The sequence below is a fragment of the Coturnix japonica genome, chromosome 4 (assembly GCF_001577835.2).
Source record: "Coturnix japonica isolate 7356 chromosome 4, Coturnix japonica 2.1, whole genome shotgun sequence".
In the NCBI taxonomy this organism is placed as follows: domain Eukaryota; kingdom Metazoa; phylum Chordata; class Aves; order Galliformes; family Phasianidae; genus Coturnix; species Coturnix japonica.
In genome coordinates, this window is record NC_029519.1 from 29,860,838 (window position 1) to 29,878,831 (window position 17,994).

The following is a 17,994-nucleotide window of genomic DNA, read 5'->3' on the forward strand; positions in this document are numbered from 1 at the left end:
TGGGAAGAAGCAGCTAAATTTATAGTAATTGCAATTTGCAGTATCAAAAGATATAGGATGCCGAATTTTTTACTGGAACTACTGATGAAGAGCCTAGCAATCTGTTTCTGATATTAAGAAAGGGTTGCAATTTAATTTCAGTTTTGCATAAGATCAAAATTATAGTGTCAAAGCACCTCTTTAACAATCTCTGGATTCTTTCGAATTCTTTGAACAGTCAATCTAAACTAACAGTTCTGTTTTCTAACCTTATACCAGAAGACAGGATAAATTTCACTTTCTAGCAAGCAGTGTCACTGAGGTGAATATATGTCAAGAAGTTCTCCAGTGTGTTACAGACTCTTATTCAAGACCAAAAGGCACTCTCGGGCACTGAATATTTTTCTTCATTAATATGGATATGCAGCTAACTGTAAAAGACTCAAATATACTAACTAGTCTTGACCACTGTACTATACCTGTCATTCTTCCATACACATAACCAAGTGGATGAAAGACCTGATCCATTTACTTAGATACACATGACTTCTCATAAATGAGAACTTGAACTGACTTTGAAACTACTCTCAATGAGATGTCTTGGGTGCTCATTAATTTGCAAAAAGCCTTACAATGTGCAATACTCTGGTAAATTGAGATAAATAACATGTTCAGACTGACAGCTGAGTCTGTAGGTATCAAGACGCGCAGGCAATATCGCTAAATTAACCCATTTCTGTAGCCATCGAAATATTTTTATGATTTTAGGATTTAAGGAAGAAAATAAATAATGTGTTCGCTACATTAACACTTATATTTTAACTAGGTAAAGCTCTATCTTTCTAATCCATGCCAAGAATCTCCAATAGTTTGAGGTTTTAATTATACTCCTCAAAAAGAAAGTCCTGCTAGGATGTAACACTATGTGATGGAAAGTACAGCAGTAATAGCAAGGTGGCAAAGACTTCGGCTGCAGCAAATGAGGAAAAGTACAAATGCAGCTGCTGTGGACACAAAGAGAAAAAAAGGTGCAAAATCCAAACTTAAGAGAAACAATACAACCAGCTGATGTGCGCCAGAAGCAGATCCAGATGTTTTCAAATGCTATGTCCTCCAAGACATGGGTTGTTCCTGCACCTCTGCCTCAACCGTTGCTCATGGACTGCAGTTCTACCCCCACAAAGCACAAATATATCACACTCTTTGCAGTGCTAGCAGGAGCATCTGTAACACTGACTATTTTTAGAAGCAACCAGACCACAGCCAGCAAAGACAGGAATGAGGAACTACAGGCGAGAACACAGGATTTGCCTAGTACCTCCTGCTCTCTAACGTGGAGATGGGTGCCAAGCTCCCTGTGCCATTTGCTAACACCTAAAACGTGAACTCAAAAGGAAATGCATTTGCCAGAGCCATTTTTGTCCCTCCCCCCTCACTTTTGTTCAAGATCTCCTAGATGATTACAGCAGTTTTTCTGACTTCTGTTGTCAATTCCAAGCAGACAGCACTTCATGGATTACACTTTAGTGATGTTTACCAACTTCTCCTTGCAGCCCATAGACTATAGAGCATTTTATAGACAATTTAAGGCTTTGATAGTATCACAGGATGGCAGCTGGCCAAGCCAAAGTTCAGGCCTATAATTCAGAGGTCTTAACCTAATTCCCGATCAATACTTCTTTCCAGTTCATTTGGCCCATAGGAATGCACATGTGTATCTGAGTACCAAGCGATTTCTAGTCTTGTACATCTACCCCTGGAAGCACAGTACCATCATTCACATCTAAATTGTACTCTGAAAAGTAGAGTAAGGCTCTAGTTTATTAAAGATAATTCTAACAAGAGAAACTTTCAAGCATTAAAAATTAATGCCATCTTGTCTGTTTTCTGGAATTAATTTCAGACACAGGAAACAAGAAGCATTCTCAAATCATGAATGAATATTCTCTTACAGAGAGCAATTTACAAAATCCAGACAGGGCATTTAACAGTTCTTAGAAATCAAGCCATCTTCAAAAGGAAGCTAAGCACTAACATTCTCTTTTCTCAAAATGCCAAGCATTTCAAGAAAGCCTTCTCAGAGTTCTCTGCAAACTGTTTGAAAATCATAGGCAAAGCTGTAACATCAGAAGAGAGAAAGGAATGAAAGTCGCTGTACCTGACATTTAAACTGCAAAGTTCCAACTGCTCACTTTCCTGAGATTGAGTCACATAATTGTACCTTTCAAATCCCAGCATAAACAGTTGTTTGAAGATCCTGCCTTTGGTTTCTATGAAGCACCAACAACTGCAGAGGAAGATACATCAAGATCTTAGTTTATTTTGAAGGAAAGAAAATTGTGCGATTCTAGCAATGACATATTAGAATGAGAACTTCTAATGATGCATGTCAGGATACCCTTGGAGGAACCAAACTGTCATGGAACTTCCAGTAAGTATTTATCAGTGTCAGTAAGAAAATTGCCCAGAGATGTCATGGATGCCCCATCCCTGGAGGTACTTAAAGCCAGGCTGGATGGGGCCCTGGGCAATCTGATCCAGTACTTGATGTAGTGGCTGGCAACTCCACCTGTGGCAGAGGGATTAGAGTATGGTAATTCCCGGGGTCCCTTACAACCCAAGCCATTGTACAATTCTATGAAGAACAGATGCACTCCTCCTTTTAGTTTTATCTTTAAAGATCTAAAAATTCCCATTCAGAATATGCCACCCTTTCTTCAGCCACAGCAACAAACAGCTCATACGCATACTTTTCAATCTGGAGCAACTTTAATTCAAACATTTTAACATATATGAGTTATGTGGGAGCTTCACCACTAGGCATATCTATGCAATGTCTAATTTCAGAAGAGCCTTGCAGGTATACACTTGCATGCATTATCAGAAGAGCGTTAGCTATACTGCACTAGAATCGTACACTGGAACTGACATAGTCAGGACCAAAGCTGAAGGGCCACCAACCATTTAGCAAGTGATACTTAACAGACCAAATGTATAGATTTAAACAGTGACACAGTTATCCCTGTATTTGTGGCAGCTGAAGTACATATGAAAACTTTTAGGGGAGAAGAGATGGATTGTTTGGATTTTTTTTTTGTGTAGGGAACCTGCTTTGGCAGGGGGGTTGGACTCGATGATCTCTGGAGGTCCCTTCCAACCCCTATGATTCTGTGTGATTCTTGGTGTCATCGATTTCCTTGAGGAGCAAGGGAAGAGAATGGAGGTACTTGCATATCTCTGTTACTGGGAAACTTGAGTGTGCAAGTCTCTCACATGGAAACATGGAAAAACGCAAACATGAAGCTATTCAAAAGCTCTACCTATTTTTAACCATAACTATTGCTCACAGAGCACTATAAAGACATTCTTTTTCTTCTCTCTGTGTTCAAACCCTCAAATAAATCCCCTTTATTGGATTATGGATTAATGCAGCAACTATAGCAGTAAGCTGTTTCCATGAGAGTGAAAAAAACATAAGATGTGGACCATTAAGCAGAGGAGCTTTTCATTTCAAGTCCATGGGTCTGTCTTGGGTATTTTGTACATTACAGGAAAACATTATATTTCACTAAGTGGGTTTTGAACAGTACATACAGGACAGATTTAGCACCTGCTAAAACACTCCCACAAGCATTAAAGTAATTAATGTAACTCCCTGTTTCTATTAAAACATCTCACGTCCAGCAAAATTAATAGCAACTTATTTAAGTCACTGCTCCCACTAAACAATGAACACACATATAAATGGCAGCATTTCCTCAAGAATAACATAGAAGTTATGGACAGCCGCTTAAATACTGTGTGCTGAGCTACTGCTGCTGCTTCTTTTCCACAAAGAAACAAGCCAATATTATCATCATCATGGATTGTGATACCCCCCCCAACAAAGTAAAACATGCTCAAGAGTGCTGGCCCAGCTGCATCAAAACACTCTGCAGATGTAGCTAAGTGTTCTTATGTTACAGAAGATGATGCATAAAAAGAGCAATACTATGCTCTTAAATAAAACAGAGAAGTCAGTGGCAGAAGCTAAAAATAGGAAGTGTGGATGGAGCATGGCATGATAGCTGGGAGAACTCCATCCCAAAGCACTGATGTAAAAAGGCAGCTACAAATTAAATTAAATTGAGCTTTCTACGTCGACAGTTTTAACTGGAACAGCGTTAAAAGCACGGATGTCATGAAGTTAAAAAAAAAAAACCACCTCCATTAGTCAAACTGATACAGCTGAAAAGATCATGCATGGAAAACCTCAAGATCTCAAAAAGGCAAAGAACAACTCCTGCTCTGGGTGGTCAGTAACTTATGAAATGGAGAAAGACATCTCAAGGAAGATGGGAAAATACTTGTGATGTATCAACAAGTTGAAGAGTTCATCACATTGCACAAAACAAACCAATTCATGACAGGCGGCAGAATCCCATATTTTAAAGATCCAGATTTGTCTTCTGATGGTTTCCTTAGGCTCACCTTGGTAAAACCAACTACCAAGTTCATCTTGATTCATGGTGTGCCTGCAAGGTCCTTTCCCATTCATAGATCTAAGTTCATTCTAGTGCATAGCCCTCCCTTTACTTCCGAAGAATGCCTGGTGAACTGAAAGGAATACATACATTCTAGTGTGTATGCGAGATCCACAGAATTAGTTGATTATACTAGGGAGCAGAGTAAATGTTTACTATAGGATGGTAAAGAGTCATTGGTAAGCTTCCCATCACTTGCTCTGTAGGACCCAGCACTAACTGATGCAGGGTCTCTTTCAGAAATCTTGGCTCTGACAATAACCTTGAAGGCAATCAGAGGAGAGAATCAGAGTGAAGATTCTTCCATGTTTTCCAGTATAAGCTAGTAACATCCAATTATTTTCCATACAGATTCCAAGGTAAATTGCTAATCCACTCCTGGGACTTTTCTTGCAGCAAGTTTCTAGATAATATTCGAAGATGTTATTTTATTCTTCTGAAGAAACAGCCTTCTCAGGTATACATCTTACTGTTATGTAAGACAAATAAGAAATGCACTCTTCCTGCAGGAATTAGCGCAACGACACATCATCAGTAGGGTAAAACTAACCTGTCTCACGACAGTACTGCATACAGCTGCTGATTTTAAAGAAGCTAGATGTGCCTTCTTTCTTCAGTAAATGTATTTAGTGGGCTAACAAACATTTACTGACATGGGTGTTAAGGAACTTGACTCTGATGAAGAAAGATATAATGAAAAAGCTAACTATAGCAGAGTTCTGGACAGAACTGCAGTTACATTTTGTTTCCCTATTTCTACCATCTTTCCAATGAAAACTGAATCACTTTCCCTTGACACACACAGCTAACATCGGTTCTGCTCACACACACAAGTTACGAATGGTCCAGTCATTGAAGTATCAACACAACCTCAAAACCAGTTCCCAACAAGAACCTACTCAAACACAAGCTTCCATGTGCTAAGAGGAAGAATTAAGTTATAATGTAATTTAAATTTAATTTAAAGCCACACAATCTCTTCCATTTCATTGCTTAACAATAAACGGGAAAGAATTTATGAGTATGCTGCTAATTTCAGCTTCTGAACTGAATTTCCACACTGTCTGCTTTCACACAATTTGTACAGTACCCATTATACTACCAAAAACCTTGTATGCTTTAATTGGTTCTGAAAGGCTCTTCAGGTATAACTTACTTTTCAGCTGCACATGTAGTTGAGCTGAGGTAAAGGACTCGGCAGTAGCAGTTGCTGTGGAACATCTGTGACTGCCTGCCAGACTCAGGTGCTATCGCAGCCTCTGAATAGGGAGCTCCTTCAAAAATAGCTCGCTCAATTTTTTTTAGGATCACAAAGAAAACAGCTGTTTTCCCACTCCAAGTTCCCTTGATGTCAAAATATGCAAGTTTCTTATTAACAACCTTCTGATGCTACAAGACTCCAAAGAAAACACACCTTGAGGAAGTAAAAAGTCACTTCCTCTACACAGCACCAAGCTACAGCAGCTAACCAGAGTATAACAAGTCAGTTCCTCTCCAAAACCTCAAAAACAAAATCTAGATACATGTATGCAAGGACCATTTCTTTGTTTGACATAGTCCTCCCCCAAATAAATGGTCATAGGGAAAACTAGCTTCCTGGAGAAAATAAGAACAGGTGAGAGCATGGATCTACTTCCTAAAAGTAGGAATTTGGACACCCTATTGTAACACAAATAGAAACCATTGCAAACTAGGCCCAACAGGTCACAAGTACTAAACATACAACAGGATCCCCACAACAAATCTCCAAGTGGAACCAAAGCGTTAAATAAATCCCAGCGACTTCTCCTACCAAACGCAGGCGCTCCAGTGCAAACCTGTAAGCCAGAAAGTGTACAAGAACTTGCTGAGAACAATAAATTATTCTTTGAAGTACATTCATTAAGAGGAAAGTTCTTAATCCTTTTAATCGTGATTATAACTTCACGTGGTCCATAATGTAAATACACCCAGTACACCTATCTGAAACCCCAGCTATAACCTGAATGCTATTCCAGTGACAGGAAGATGTTCATGTTCCACAAGTAAAATGTTTCTAAAGCAATCTGATAAAGTACAGACCTGGGGATGCAACGCCAGCCTGCCTGATTTAGCATCTTTCCATTGCCCAGACATCAGCTTCGGGAAATAATTGCCTTTAACAGAAGATTAAAGAACATAACAAATTTCCTATGTGCCTTATCCATACAGCCAGGAAGAAAAAAAAAAAACAAATTCATAGGGACTGCTTCAAGAAATAAAATATGGTCACTTAATCAAAGGCCATGGTTAAGTCACATGTTAAACATTTGATCAAACAAACCAAGCAATCAATATTGGAGAGGAAAAAAAATCAAAAGAATATTTCTTTTTGTAAGCTAACACACCTTCCATTCAGGTTTAAACTAATACCTACTTGATATGCTTCCTTACAGCTACAATAAAAACTCCTTCTTACTTCACACACAAGTTCCATGAAAAACAGCCTTCACAAAGTCAGTCTCGGGTTTTCTTGTTTCAGGTGGATCACTGTACTGAGCCACCCCGCGAGAAAAGGCACAGCAGAGGTACACTGTGCTGCCTCTTGGTCTTTGTGTTGCTGAACTCAAGTCAGAAAACTGCTTTCCGATTTTTCCCTGCACACTTTTCTTCTCCACAAAAAACTTTTGATTGTGCTTTAACAGAAGGTCAATGGCTATCACTTCTCTACTCCGGCACAATGGTGAATTGAAACAAGAACCCATAGCTGGTTGGGCCGACAAAGCAACCAGTATGTCTAAGCCAATAAAGCGATTTGTTCATTAAAGCTACTAATAAAGCAACCTTTTGTTAGTCTATGAAACATCAGAAACCTCATAGAATTCACTTAACTATGCTTTAAAAAAAAAAACAAAAACCCTCATACTCAGAAGTTCTAGAATCTGTCAACTTGTCCATTTCCTTACACTGGTGACACAAAACCCCTCCACGCTAACTTTTCTAAATGCAGTAACAGCAGCACAAAGTTCCACGCCTTTTTCCTCCTACGAACAGAATATCTTAGGGTCCCTGGTCAAGGTATTCCCCTTCTACCACACCACCAAAAATTCCTCATTTATAATATTCATGATTTATGCAAAGCTTCCTATGCAACACTGATAACCTACTGTAATCAACACAAGCGTTGTAAGTCTGGACTGAAAAACGGAACCAGACCAATTGTCAAGCACAGCACCAACTACCAGTTGTAACATACAGGACTACCCGAGAGAGAACAAATGAGCAAGTTGAAAAGTTTCACCTTCTGCATTTTGGCAGGGACAAGATTCCAGTTTGTTACTGTGAATGCAGCATTTGAGTTCTCAGCAAAAGTTTTCATAACAGAATGATAACAAAACATTTGTCCCCACAGAGATACGTACAATTAGCCAAGGTTCTGTCCTTGGATGTTAAGAAAAAATAATCTGTATTTATAAAATAAACAAGCATGCTATCTAGAAAAGTGATAGCATCCCTTCCCCCTACACTGCGACTCTCCATAGCAAGCCACAAGATTATATCCTTCTTGTGGAATTAAGTGCTTATTCTAACAATAACACTCCAATAGCTTGTGAAACTTTTCAATTAAACAGTTGTCAAGCAGCCCGATAAGGCACGGAAAGACAACTGATAGCTGAAACCACCACTCAAACAAGTTTTGCAGTCCTCCATGCTGCTGCCAAACCAAACAGTCATCAATACGTAGTCAAGAAGCAAACAAACTACCATTGTACTTCACAGCAGAATTGGACGGGTAGGTAATTTTACATAACTTTAAAATTTCAACCATTAAATTCTTTGCTTAAAGCTTTCATTGGACTTCGGAGTCTTCTGGGTGCTACTGTGCCGCTGCAGCGCTCTGGTGAAGAGAACAGCAACACAACACTGACCGCAAAGGCAGACTCCAGAAGGAGTTACACACTCCACTCCTTGAAACCAGATCGACACAACTTCTATAAAGTGATTAAAAGTTTATATAAAATGCCATCTTAATTATGAATCCCCATTGTGCTAATTCCCCCAACCCATACCTGACCAAGCCTTTCAAAAAAATTTTACATCCATATGTTTATTTGGCATTAAAAAAAAAATCACGCAAAAATGAGACCTCCGTAACACCATGTGCCACCTGGTATTTGTCACCAATTGTACTTTCCAGCCTGCTGAAGTTTCTAAAGTAATCCTCCATTTCAGATCTGCTCCCCTAACAGTGCAAAGTCAATGGAATTTATGTTCCTAAGTGACCTAAGTGTACTTGACAGTCCTGCTCTTCAGAAATCAACATCATGCTCTTCTAAACAAATAAATGCAAGCTTGGACTAATGAAAAGCTCCTACTACTTTTCATTAACAATGAAAAACTGACAATCAGTTTTGTTCCGAGGCAACAAAAGTATGTCACTAAGAATTTCAACAAACATCTGTAACTCACAATGCAGCAAACATTTATGCTCGCACTCAGCTTGCAAGTCTACAGTTCAGTGACTGCAGGATCAGACCTGAATTTAACTCAACTGCTTTTACAAAATACTCATGATACAGTCTATGGCACTGATAAAAAGTCCAACCAGAGTTAAAATGCATCACAAGCATCTTCAGGTTTGTTCACAATAGCAATCAGTCATGATGGTAATATATATATATTTATATATATATAAACTTGTGATTTAAAATCTTTAAGAACTGCTGTTACAATACAAACCATCAATGCACTATTAAGACTTCAGGATACAACTTACAAGGGCTGAACATTTGTTTATTTTACCTGGTTCAACTGTTGTAATAATAACATAGTAAATCAATTATTTATCATTTCAGAAATATCTTGCTATGTTATTTACATACTATAATTCTTATATAACATTATTTCATATATATAAACACACAGACATCATCTATATCATCAAGTCACAAAGGAGTTCCTGTGATGTTCTTTACCCAGGAACAGCTATACAGGAATTGCAGTTTCCTTGAGGCACGGCCAAGAATCCCTCCTTACTTTGATACCCGTCATTTCCATGGGGCCAAGCAGTTCTTCAGGAAACAGCCCCCACAGCTTAAACTTCAGCTCAAGCTGTTGTTCCTAGGACTGACGTCTATCTTAAAGCGCCAGTAAGCAATGGTCCTTTTCAGCAAGAAAATAAAGCGTGAGAAAACAAACGTAGAAATGAGTGTGGACGTACACTACATCATCAAAAATGACTTCAATATAGAAGAGCACACACGTGAATAATGGTCTCTTCCAGACCAAAGACCGATTTCAAGGGACTATGATAGAGGCAAGAGATGTGAAGAACAAAGGATAGGAGCCAACTGCAACAACTTAATGAAGCTAGTAGGAGCCACACTCAAAGTAAAAATGACTCCCAATGCAACAGCGAGCACACCTGCTGAATTTGCTGCAGAAGGAAAAACTGGACAAGTTCAAAGAGAAACTGTTCAACCTTTTCTGATGCAACAGAAACCATCCCTGTCTCAGAGATGTCCCAAGCTGAAAGCAGCTCAAGTACAAATAGTATCAAACTCTATAAAAAAGATTTCCCTGCGCACCCACATAGGGATATTTTGGAGATGGGCCACATGAAGTACTGGGGAACTTCCTGGGTTCCTATACAAGGCCCACCTGAGCAGACATGTTCTTAAACTACCAACATTTAACTGCCTGATTTAGGGCAATGGAATAGACCTCATAAACTTCTCATTAACACCACATTTAGAGAAAAATCAATTATATTTGGCATTTTCTCATTTTAAGTGAGGAAAAAGACATCTGTAAATATTACAAAGATCATATCAACAACTTCTAAAAATATCTATTATTACAGTGTGAGAAATAAAACAATATTTACTAACATTTTAAAGAGATAGTAAATATGATTTAGAGAGAGTTGGACAAACAGGCCTTTCACCCATTACCAAGCTAGTTGAAACCACTCTATAAAGAGTATTGTTGTAAAACCTACACTGCTTGATATCAGAGAGTGTACAGAACACAGCTTCTGGAAAGGAAACTGTGGGTTTTTTTAGGCTAGCAAAACTTCACAACAGCAGCAAACTAAGGAGAAATAATGGGGAAAATGACTTTCAAAAACCCTTGAAGTCTCAAAAGGTCATTAAGGAAAACGATTCTCAGTGTTTGGGGAAAAAGAGTTGGTTTTATTTAGATGTCAGCAAAAAGTCATCCGAAGGAAAAGCACCAAGTGGCCTATTACCTTACAGAAAAGCATTAACAGCAACAGGTCTGTGTTCTGTACTAAAACTACTTCACTTGCTCATGGTCCTGCAAGTATGAAATGGTGAAATGGCAAAAACTTACTTCAGTCAAAATTATTAACGTTAAGAGAAGGAAGCGTACGGTCTTCAGATCACCTCACCAAACTAAAGAAAAAGGGTGATGCAAGACAGTGAGCCACTGACAAGGCATTGGATGCCAGCGTGAATATACTACTCACTGACTCGATGAATTTTAGCAAAACACTCAGCAAATGGCATGTCTGCTCTGGATGGCCCATTAAAAAGTTCTCCAATCAAAAAAAAAGTTGGATGCAACTGAAAACAGCATTCAAAGTAGAAGCTTTGTTACATAATGCAGTGTGAAAAACAGCTCAAAATGCTCATTAAACAAAAAATGTTTCAAAGAAATGTGAAAGTTGAGGAAAGCCAAAAAGCATCATAATGAACAGGTGCGTTAACCGTAAAATAGAGAGGCAACAAAGAAGTACAATACAGGGGGAAAACTACCAACGTGGGACTTCAACTGCAGTTTTGTAACAAAAACAATTTATTCAGCTAAGTTACAGGCCTAACATTTCACAAGCAACTTAAGACACTGCTATGAAATTCATGACTAATATAAGATGCTTCCCTAAAACAGCTGTTTAAACCCCAAATTTTGGTTCAAGGAAAAAACAAACGAACAAAGAGTCAAACTAAAATCACAAGAGACTTTTTTAAAGGGTTATATTTTACCAAATAGCCTAATAAGCCCTAACAACCTGAAGACTAATCTTAAAGAAAAATGAGCTAATCCATGTTTTACATGTGAAAACTATTTGGTGGCACTCCAACACCATTCCAAAAAAAGCAACTCTGAAAAGAAGTGAAAGACAAAAGTTTGGTGAATTCCATCAGGAAATCCTGATTCTCTTCTGCAAGTGGCAGCTAACAAAGTGGCACAGAAGTTAAACTCTCCATACTACCATCAGTGGAATTCTTGAAAGCTGGTATTTTTCTCTTTGGCAGCAGCCAGCACACATATGGAGAGCCCTGCTCTAGTCACAGCACATGCAGCTTGTAGCCCAGCTAGCAAGCTGCAAAAAGCCTCGTAGGTCATACGGGGAGTACAGCAACACCAAGGCAGCAGGATCTGAACGATCCGCGATGGGCAAGGTCACAGAAGCTATTAGAGCAGCAACGAGAGCTCTGTTATTGCAGGGGAGGAGTACAGCAAACCGAGGATACAAATCCATAGGAAACTGGATTCTAATAGCTCTGCGGCTCAGCAATTTGTTTCCCTTGTGTTTTACAGATTTGAATACTAATATTCCTGCACACTGCAGCTTTGATCACTGTGTTAAGTGTCGCTCTACTGAATAAAAGGATTAGTTTGTCCAGATTGGCAAAGCTGTGATCATGATATGAAGAGAACTGCAGGGAAAAAAAAAAACCTTTGAAGATCAAGTGTGCATACTTACTTTTGTAGGTTGAGTTGGAGTAGTAGCTGAAGGTGTTATTTTTGTTGTATGTTTCATACTGTATGTGCATGACAAGGCTTCTCCAGATTACTACATGATTTATAAACGTTATTAACTATTTTAATTTCCCTTTCTGCTAAAAGGGGCAATGCCACTCTTCCCTTGCACAAAGGCTAGAAGTCCAGCAGCGGTAGCACTCACGCTGGCTGTCAACCAGCTGGATTTGAGAAGTGCACAGCACAAACCACAGAAGCCATCAAGGGGCGGGGGCAGCCAGCTCTGCCCTTCTGGTTGCAGCACACCTTCCGCACCCACTTCAGCAGATCAAACCACAGATGTGAGGTTTCAGGGCACAGCCCAGGGAATGCAGCAGTGAGCCAGTGCCCAGCGGGCTCCCCACCAGCTGCACACTCTCACTGCGCCCCATGCCAGCTCCAGCACACATCCCACGTCACACTATCAGTCTTTAGCTCCTTTCTCATTTTATCTTTCACTGCCAGTTTTCTACCATTTCAGTTCCCTGAATTGAATCACCAGAAGTTCATATTAAACCCAGGACTGAGAGGATGGTGAGTAGGAAGAGCCTTTAGGGACCATCCTTTCCAACAGCAACTAACCAGGTTAAATACAGTGTGACGTGACAGGACAAATGAACATAACACCTCAGGACTGCTCAACCTTTGTATGGCTGGGAAAAATATTATGAAGAGGAAATGGTTCCAATTGTAAGTTTTTTTCTGTCTTAGACTTCACCAGGTCGTGCCTCATGTCAGCAATTAATTTTGTTCCCACCACACTGCAGTGTAAACAAACAACAGGAGCGAGAAGGATCCAAACCTTAACATTTCTTTTGTGCCACCAAGCAAGCCTTTGTTTCTCCAGTCATTCCCAGCACCCTTCTGAAAGGTTCCCACAGCCGGTGTAAACAACACGCCAGATGAGCTGGATGACTGTGCCTACCTCCTACATCACCCGCTCACAACCGCAGCGTGCAGTCCCCAGCCTACAGCCGCACAGCCACCCCCGCCCTTCACGCATGAACCCCTGCCTGTGCTCCTGAGTCACACAACTGCTACCCAGTGCTCCTGCCAGGCACAGCCCAACGTCAGCGGTGCGTGAGCTGAAGTTTGACCCTCCGTGTTATTTCAAGATCAGCCCACTTCTTTTCTGCTGCATATCGGGAATTACTCGGTTCCAAAATAGTCGGGTATAACAGCACGCAAAGTACAAATAACTAAACAATTTACAAGACTTACCATGGTAATAAGCTATAAAGCTAGGAATTCAACACAAAAACTGAAAAGAAACAGAACATCCTGACAACAAAGAACTGTGAATGTCAGAGTTGTTTTGCTACAGCCAGCCTTGTCTAAGAACCACGCCAATCTTAGTGCTGTCTCAGGTATGTAAAACTAAGTTAAACATCTAAATGGGCTAAAAGCTGCAACTATGAAGGTAAATGATGTGGTTAATGCAAACATTTCTGTATTCCAAGTTAGAAAACACCAAGTTCAGACACCTGCCTATTATAGGCCCCATGTAAGCTCACTGCCCAACTAAGACAGTCTTTGTAGAATCTACTTCACAAACGTCTTCATTTTCCTGCAGACACAAAGTGAAAGCACAGTTCAAATTTCTGCTGTGTGGCTACAAAGCCTGCGTGTTGTTGCCATGCTTTGTGAACAAGCTGCAGCAGCAGCCCCGTCTGCCGCACAGCTGGCAGTGGAAGTCCTGCCATCTGGGAACTGAGCACAGAGTTGTGGTGCAGCTCCTAACCAGACCTGAGAGGGCACTGTCAGAAGCTGCCACCACAGACAGCAGAGCTAACATGCTGTGACAGCAGAGACCTAACTGCACCCTTCTACCAAAGGCTTGTCACACAGGTAAGTATCCGTCCCCTTACTGGGTACACAGAATAGCTTAAACACACAGCAGGTCACCAGTAACGGGCAGGGGGTGAAGAAAAGCATCACAGGTTAAATCACTGTCTCCCTTCCCTGGGGTGACTGCAATGCATACTGAGATAAGAGAAAAGCAATTTCCAAGCAGCGTGCCCCAGCCAAAATGATTACTTTAAATTCCATCTTGCTAGACTACCCAATAAGGCCTGCTATCTACGTACCTGGGCAATGGCACTGCTGGTGTCATAAACTTACAAGCAGAAAAGAAAAACAAAATCAAAAACACAGTGACTTTTCCATAGGATGACTAAAAGATGGCCTCATGATATATCAGAACTGTTACAATTGCGCTCTGCAGTAAAGAAAGAAGATCCCTGTCATGTCAGTCATCCACCCACTCCACAGGGACACCTCAGATCTCAAGACATATTCATCAGTCCTGGCAATAGCAGAAGAAATTGCCATGGCAAAACTATGTTCCAAGCTACTTACACAAGGTTAACTCTTGGATGATCTCAGTTTCGCAGCCCTCTTGCACTGCGTAGAAGCCTGAAAGATCTCTTGCTTTGAGTACCACTGCATGAATTAAAATAACAAAATGCAAACAGTAAGTGAAGTAGGCACACCTGGCAAACTGCACGTTTACTGACCATCTGACTCCAGCTCTGGCCACAAGTAACACCACATTGTGGAGGTACACGTTTGGTAAGGCAAGGATGTAGGCATCCAATTGTCCACAGAGTCTGAAAAATGTGCCAAGCTACACGGGACCACACTTGCCACAAAATATAAGTAAATTATTTTCAGACAGACCGGAATCCAAAGGTGTAGGTTTGGTTATCACAATTAAGAGGCTGTGATCTTGAACACTGAAGAAAATATTCTTTAAAAACAAAACAAAAGGCAGCTTTTATTAAGCGATGATAAAGTGACAAACTCAGCAACAGCATGCAGCCATAGAAATGCTAGGTTTTACAGTTGCTGGAATAACTAGCGAGAGACTTCTCAAGCATGAACTGCACCACAATGCTGAAAGGCTTGCACTCGCCAGGGAACACATTGAGCTGCTTACTTTCCTAAAAAGGGAAGCTGGAAAAAAGCTCGAAACCTTTTCTTCCTCATTGGCGTCAGCTTGTGGTGTTTTGGGTTTATCATTCATTCAGTAAGGCAAGCAGCTTGTCCTGAAGTAGCCTGTTCACTTCTGAAAGCACTGCGACTGCTTTCACTCCTGCAGATATATAAGGATATGCATTCTATCTTACAAAGCTTTTCATTTTACATAGAAAAGAACATCCTTTCACACGCTGTTTGGAATGAGGCAGAATCCTGAATGAGCATAAGCAGATCCTGTATGCTATGGCAGATCTAAACGTCACGTTTCACCCTAAAGAAAACATTATGAAAATTTATTCTGCAAAATGTGTGCTTCTAGAGAATTCACCAGTGTCCACAAGAACCCACAGCCAAGGCGTGCATTAAGGATGTTCTTCCAGTTAAAGAGGGCAGAGTTAAGTAGTTACTGTCAACAACACACACCTTGGCTTTGCAGTTCCTGACCTTCTGAAGTTCTAAGTAATAGCCTCAAACTACAACAACACAAAACTAAGCTGACTAACCTTAGCTGCATTAATGAGTTTGAGGATATTCCATACCCTTTAAAATGGACTCTCAGTACTCCTTGTGCAGTTCGATCCCCACCATCTCTTTCAAATCTCAGCAAATCCCACTAAGAGGAACACACCAGATAAGTCCTCAGTAACTTGTATGTCTGCAAGATCTCCCATTTCCAGCGACCCAGAGCAACACTTCCCCCCTCAGCACTTCCTTCAGAGAGAGGCATTAACACTGGACCAACAAGCCAGGAAACCAGAATGTAGGAATGAGCTTAATAACCCTAGAATGAGTGCAGATTTCTAATTTTCAAGGAAGACCCACACACAAAAACAGGAACCAAGACTCAATCAGCAACCTGGGATACTGCAGTGGCCTTGGCCACATACGCACCCAAGATTCATTGTCAAAGGCTGACAAGGAGTTAAAAGGACACAATCCTAATTCCTCATCCCACAGCTCCAACTCTCTCCTCTTCAGGGTGCTCTTCCAGGTCCCCAGAGCTCTCAGCTCCACCCCTGGGCAGCTTTCACACCCTGGTGAGGGGATGGGTGTTGTATGAAGCGACTTGCTTCAGCAGCAGGCCCTGCCCTCAGAGAATGAGAGGGGGAGAAGAAAGAACTGCGTCTCCAAACAATACTTGCTCAAACACCCATAGTTCTAATCCATACTACTGAAATGTTTCCAAGAAAGAAAGCACTTGGAAACATTCATGTTCGGACCATTTTCAGCTGCCCAATCTCCAAACAGCAGGCTTTACTCAACATCAGCTGCCTTGGAGCTGTCCCTTTGCTGTAAACAGGTACCCAATTTCAAGCCAATAACAAACTAAATTCACCCCCCACCTATGACTATCACAGGTAACGAGGCTTGACTCATATCAGAGGCTACAAAGCTGCCTCCTGAGACCAATCAGAAACAGATCAAACCATTTCTGAAAGAACTAAAGACACTCCTTTTTTTACATCATCATAACAATATATTTGGGGTTTTAAATCTGGCAAGCACTTTTAAAGGAAGAAGTAGAAATTGCCTTTTGTGTTCTTCTTTTTCAAAGAAAATTACAAAAGCTGAGGGTGAGTGAACTGCATTGCAAAATGCACCATACTGGTACAACTCCAAAGTTAGAGGCAAAACTGGCAATAGTGCATACAGACAGAACATCCCACACCTCTCCATTCCAGAACCCTATTTACAGTTGATCAAGATAACTCAACAAATTTTGCTGGCTTGGTCAGCAGTGACCACCACTGACCATCTTGGAGGGACCCAGAAGGGAGCAGAACAGCTGTCTGAGTACAAAACTTGTTCCCATAGGTAACCTGCACCTGAACATTTACTGCTGAAATCACATCGGTATTCTGCCAGTGAAAAAGCATATATGCAGACTCCTCATCCTTCAGTGAGAAGCCAACCACCTCAGCTCACAATGCAAAAATGATCTGAGCTAAACATATTTGTTTTGAACAAGAAGTATTTCACATCTCCTCTTACTAGCCAAGCTGTAGCACCAGGCTCTCTAGCTGATGGTAACATGTTGAGTTAGTAACAGAGTAAGATACCTGCTCATACCTTAAGACATGACATCATGAATAATTTCGGTAGAACTCTCATAAGATAACCACTATTTCAAAGAGAAGGGCGCGGGGGATTTTTTAAGCATAAACTTCAGAGATATGGGCTGACAAGTGGAAGCGCTTACTTACATAAACCATATCTCCTCTTCCCTCCAAGCCCCATTCACATGAGAACAAGCCACCACGAGGCTGGATGCCCAGAACGAAGCAGCCAAAGCCACAAGGGGACAGGCATGGGCAGGGTGCCGTGAGGAAAGCAGCCAGCAGCGCACGCTGCTGCTCACACAGGGGTGACCGCAGGGCAGCGGGCCCAGCCAGCCTTTGGTTTAAGCCAGCACAGCTTCCAGCAGCACCAGCGGCTGTGCCACCAAACCGCAAGACCAAGAATTTTGTTAACAATCAGCTGATTTCTAAACTTGCATGTGTACAAGCCCTCATCAAACAAACATCTCGCATCTCTGCTGACACAGGTCTGTAGAATCCTCGTAAGCATCCTCAGTCTATCGAGCAACTATGAGAGATGTGTTAGTGCAGACTCACCCCCCAGTTTCTGCAAATAGCTACAGTCCTTTTAACACAGAAGAGTATTGGCAGGAGTGACTACAAGCATTTCATGTCATCTCTTCCAGGAATTACCTGATACACACAACTTGCATCAAAGAAAGCTGAAGATACTTCAGCTTTTTCAGCTTAACAGCACTTTCATTTCAAAT

At 40.9% G+C, this 17,994-nt stretch overlaps 1 protein-coding gene across 3 annotated transcripts in view; it reads right to left on the bottom strand.

Annotated features, from left to right (window-relative positions):
- Positions 1-17,994, bottom strand: part of FBXW7 (F-box and WD repeat domain containing 7) — a 151,538-nt gene that overhangs the window by 131,755 nt on the left and 1,789 nt on the right. Inside the window, exon 1 of one of the 3 annotated variants that reach the window (XM_015861323.1) lies at positions 2,138-2,155. The exons of the other annotated variants lie outside the window; for them this stretch is intronic. The gene's annotated coding sequence lies outside the window, so the exon portion shown is untranslated. Of the gene's footprint in view, positions 1-2,137; positions 2,156-17,994 lie in introns of those variants that run through there. 3 annotated transcript variants of the gene reach the window in all.